Source organism: Otolemur garnettii, unplaced genomic scaffold (genome assembly GCF_000181295.1).
Source record: "Otolemur garnettii isolate 467f Iridium unplaced genomic scaffold, OtoGar3 scaffold00052, whole genome shotgun sequence".
NCBI lineage: Eukaryota > Metazoa > Chordata > Mammalia > Primates > Galagidae > Otolemur > Otolemur garnettii.
This window is the reverse complement of record NW_003852447.1, coordinates 40,742-46,536: the sequence shown is the minus strand read 5'-3', so window position 1 is coordinate 46,536 and position 5,795 is coordinate 40,742.

The window sequence follows — 5,795 nt, the reverse complement described above, 5'->3', positions numbered from 1 at the left end:
AACGGAAAGAGAGGAAGTTAACAACTTAATGGGACATCTCAAGCAACTGGAAAAGGAAGAACATTCCAATTCCAAACCCAGGAGAAGAAAAGAACCAAAATTAGAGCAGAATTAAATGAAATGGAAAACAAAATAATTATACAACAGATCAATAAATCAAAAAGTTGTTTTTTTGAAAAAGTCAATAAAATAGATAAACCTTTGGCTAGCCTATCCAGGAAAAAAAGAGTAAAATCTCAAATTTCATCAATCAGAAATGGTAATGATGAAATAACAAACTCCTTGGAAATTAAGAAAATCCTTAATGAATATTACAAGAAATGTTATTCTCAGAAATATGAAAATCTGAAGGAAATTGACCAATACTTGGAAGCATACCACCTTCTTAGACTTAGCTAGAATCATGTGGAAATGTTGAACAGGCCTATACCAAGTTCTGAAATAGCATCAACTGTACAAAATCTCCCTAAAAAGAAAAGTCTTGGAACAGATGGCTTCACATCAGAATTCTGCCAAACCTTTAAAGAGGAACTGGTACTTATGTTATTCAACCTTTTCCAAAATATAGAAAAAGAAGGAATACTAGCCAGCACATTCTATGAAGCAAACATCACCTTGATCCCCAAACCAGGAAAAGACCCAACAAGAAAATAAAATTATAGACCAATATCACTAATGAATATTGATGTGAAAATATTCAATAAGATCCTAACAAACAGAATCCAGCAACACATCAAACAAATTATAGACCATGACCAAAGGGGTTTATCCCAGGGTCTCAAGGCTCGTTCAATATATGTAAATCTATAAATATAGATCACATAAACAAATTAAAAAACAAAGACCATATGATTCTCTCAATTGATGCAGAAAAAGCTTTTGATAATATCTGGCATCCATTCATGATGAGAACATTTAAGAAAATTGGTATAGAAGGGACATTTCTTAAACTGATAGAGGCCATCTACAGCAAACACACAACAAATGTTGTATTGAATGGAATTAAACTGAAATCACTTCCATTTAGATCAGGAACCAGGCAAGGTTTTTAACATTGTAATGGAAATCTTTAGTAATTGCAACTAGGAAGAAAAGGCGATCAAGGGTATCTATATAGGGTCAGAAGAGATCAAACTTACACTCTTTGCAGATGATATGATTGTATATCTGGAAAATACCAGGGATTCTACTACAAAACTCTTAGAAGTGATTGAGGAATACAGCAGCATCTCAGGTTACAAAATCAACACTCATAAATCTTTAGCCTTTATATATACCAACAATAGTCAAGCTGGTAAAATAGTCAAGGACTCTATTCCGTTCACTGTAGTGTCAAAGAAGATGTATTTGGGTGTTTACCTAACAAAGGACATGAAAGATCTCTATAAAGAGAACTATGAAACTCTGAGAAAAGAAATAGCTGAAGATGTTAACAAATGGAAAAAGATACCATGCTCATGGCTGGGAAGAATCAACATTGTTAAAATGTCCATACTACCCAAAGCAACATACAATTTTATTGTAATCTCTATTAAAGCTCCACTGTCATACTTTAAAGATCTCCAAAATACAATACTTCATTTTATATGGAATCAGAACAAACCTCGAATAGCCAAGACATTACTCAGAAATAAAAACAAAGCAGGAAGAATTATGCTACAAGACCTTAGACTATACTATAAATTGGATGGAACTGGAACATATTCTTCTTAGCACAGTATCTCAGGAATGGAAGAAAAAGTATCTAATGTAGTCAGTCTTAAGTATGAAACCAATTTATAGCTTTCATAAGAAAAACAGAACCAGTAAGTGTCTTTCAGCAGGCAGGCATATCAACCTACCAGGACACATCCACCTTGACGTTATCCTATCCTATCCACCACTTGTTACCTGGGTTTCAAATCCAAATAAGCATGGTGGTTGCTATAGTGACAATATGCCACTTCTGGAACCTGGAGCTTAGTACTACTAGGTACTTATGAACTCCAAAACACCAGTACTTCCTCCCACACTCTGAATCATACCTCAGATTTTATAACTTCACAAAATATGTTTGCATTCTGTCCTTTTTAAGACAGTTTTCTTACTTTAACAGTATAATATGTATGCCAAAAGAATCTAACTCATCAAGTATAGCTCAAGAAGAAGGGGAAAGGGAAGGGAGGGGTTGGGGGTGGATGGGTAGAGGGAAAGTAATTGGTGGGACCACACCTGTGGTGCATCTTACAAGGGTACATGTGAAATTTACTAGGTGTATAATGTCTTAACATAATAAGGAAAATGCTGTGAAGGCTATGTTAATCAATTTGATGAAAATATTTCAAATTGTATATAAAACCAGCACATTCTACTCTGTGATTGCATTAATGTACACAGCTATGATTTAATAAAAAAAAAAGACAAAAAAATAACAGATGGTGAGGATGCAGAGATAACAAGAATCCATACACTGTTGGAATGTAAATTAGTGCAACATCTATGAGAAAGAATATGGCAGTTTCTCAAAGAGCTCAAAGTAGAACTGCCCAGCAATCCTACTTTTGGGTATCTACCCCAAGGAAAAGAAATCATTGTATCAAGATACCTGGCTTGGTGTTCATAGCACAGTGCTTATGGTACTGGCCACATACACCAAGGCTGGCCACATACACCAAGGCTGGTTTGAACCTGGCCTGGGCCTGCTAAACAATGACAACTGCAACAAAAAGAATAGCAAGGCATTGTGGCAGGCACCTGTAGTCTCAGCTACTTGGAAGGCTGAGGCAGAATGGCTTAAACCCATCGAGATTGCTGTGAGCTGTGACACCAGTGCACTCTACTGAGGGCAACATAGATTCTGTCTCAAAAAAAAAAAAAGATACTTGCATTTGTATGTTTAGCAAAGCAGTATTTACAATAGTAAAGATAAGGAATCAACCTAAGTGCCCATCAACAGAGCACCGGATAAAGGAAATATGGTGTATATATACAATGGAATATGTCAGCCATAGAAAAGAATGAAATCATGTCCTTTGAAGCAATGTGGATGGCACTGCAGGCCATTAATCTTCAGTGAAACAGCTGAGGCACTGCAAAAGAAATAACTGCACGTTTTTGCTTTAAGTGGGAGCTAAATAACATGTACACAAGGAAACCTAGTGAGGTGTGATGGACAATGTAGACTTGGTAGAGGGTGGATGATGGGAGGTTGGTGGGTGGGTACAATGTGTGTTGCTTAAGTGATTTTATGGCCTGAAGGTCCTAACTTCACCACAATGCAGTGTATCAGTGTGGCAGAATTGTATATGAATATATGCAAATAAAAAAGAAATGGGGAAAACCCAAAGATGGCTGCATCATTTTCCATTCCCACCAGCAATTAGAATTTCCAGTTCTTTTCACTTTTTGATCATCTGGAAATACACTCTGATTGATTTGAGATTGATATTTATTCCTTACGATTTTACTAGTAACAAAACTGTCTTTTCCTTGGATACTATTAATAATCAGTCTTTAATTATTAGGAATTTAATTTCCTGAAGAAAATAAAAATGCCTCAGTCTGCCATAAAATAAAATTCTGCTTCTTTGTGTTATTTTTGATTTTTTTTTTACCTCCTTACTCAATAAAGGATAGGAATATTGTTACTAATAACCTTAGTGAAGACATGAATTAGTAAGGTAAGGTCTCACCCAGTGACATTAATAAAATAGTGAATTGTAAGTATGGCAAAACAACATCTATAATCAAATGTTTATTGAGAAAATACATCATATTAGAAGAGATAGATTCTTTTGACATACATACTATACTGTTAAAGTAAGAAAACTGTCTTAAAAAGGACAGAATGCAAACATATTTTGTGAAGTTATAAAATCTGAGGTATGATTCAGCGTGTGGGAGGAAGTACTGATGTTTTGGAGTTCATTAGTACCTAGTAGTACTAAGCTCCAGGTTCCAGAAGTGGCATATTGTCACTATAGCAACCACTATGCTTATTTGGATTTGAAACCCAGGCAACAAGTAGTGGGTAGGAATATAACGTCAAGGTGGATATGTGTCCTGATAGGTTGATATGCCTACCTGCTGACAGACACTCATTGGTTCTGTTTTTCTTGTTATATTTAATATAATTTGTTTTTATAGAGATAATATTCTTGTTAATATATTTTTTCCTGGGAGAGAAATTAAGCATGTAGTAGACTTTCATTCTAACATGACGTACTAATATACTAAGTTTAGTGTTTTTTTCACCTAGGTAATTAGGATATTACTATAGCTTTATCTCCCTTTCTGCTTGAGTTTGGTAACTTGCTTTGGGTTAAATATAACTTTTATTATACTGAAGCACTTTCAGTTTTATAATAAAAAATAACAATGACACAGATTTTATCTACATCATGAATTTCTGGCTGTCAGTAAACATGAAAACTGCCTAAATTCAAACATTTCTTGGAAAAAAAATTTTTTTTTCTGAGCGAGATCTGGATTTCAGACATTGTTGGCAAGCAGAGGTGACATAACTCCCTTCCAATTATCTGTTACTATGGATCCATAAATTTACCTAGAGGCATGGGAGCCTCCAAAAATAATAGTTCTGGGGACCTGATTCCCTTTTCTTCATCTTTGCCTGATAGATTGGAGTTGTCCCTGATGGAATCATATTATAGGAAAAAGAAATGAGGGATGGAAGGAATGGGGAGGGGAAGTCTGCACTGGTGATCTGATACAGGGTGAAGGGCCGGGTCATTGGATTTGTTTCTAGGTGCAGTATGTTGCTGATATCAGAACTTATTCTAGCCAAGTGACTCACAAATTTGATGTGTAAGTTTGTAAACTAGAAGAGCTCTATTGATAAAACAGGGATTGATAACTCATATCCCAAAGGAATCAGAAAGGAGCAATGAGAAAAGAGTTAGGTCTGGTGCAACATTGATAGGGAGGGAGGAAGACTCTGGCTTATTGGAGGATGCTTCTCCCAGGTGGGAACATGGCCTTTATATTCCAGATTGCCCAGTTTTTGAGGAGAAACTAAAATCCTGGTTTTTTTTTTTTTTTTTTTACATGTGAAATATCCTGATTGCAACTTTATTCACACTGAAAATATTCTGTGGGCATAACCAGAGTTAGTCTTCAGGACACCAGATTACAGGTTCTTTTCTAGAATTTGCCAACCTGTGGGCTGAGGGTGCTTTTTGTTCCCAGATCTAAGCCTGCCAGCTAATCCCTGCAATTTAAGTCTACTTCCAGAACTGTTTTCTTTTCATCTATCCCTTGAAGGTCTAAAGAAAAAAATATATAAGAAACAAAAACCAGCTTAACTTGAAAACTTATTTTTATTGCATTGTTGATTTATTTAAGAGGATGGGTATTTTTAGAAGTACATTTTATTGCTAAAAAATATATTAAAAAGTGATTATTGCTATCTTTAATACAATTAATTCAACCAATAAAGTTCCCTAACTTCTAGTCAGTAATTGGCTGATTGTAATTATCTTGGTTGGAGTTGTACAGTGTACATTATAGCCAGTATTCTATAGTGGGGCTCTCCGGGATTATTACTCAAGAGGCACAGTCTCCAAGTAATTGTTTTAATTGGGTTCCTTTGGTGTTTAACTTAACTAGCTTAAGCAATGAGGAAATTTTCCACTCTTCTTCCCTTCTTTTTTTTCCTTTTCTTTCTTTTTTTTTTTTTTCGAGACAGAGTCTCCCTTTGTCACCCTTGGTAGAGTGCTGTGGTGTCTTAGCTCACAGCAACCTTAAACTCCTGGGCTTAAGTGATTCTCTTGCCTTAGCCTCCCAAGTAGCTGGGACTA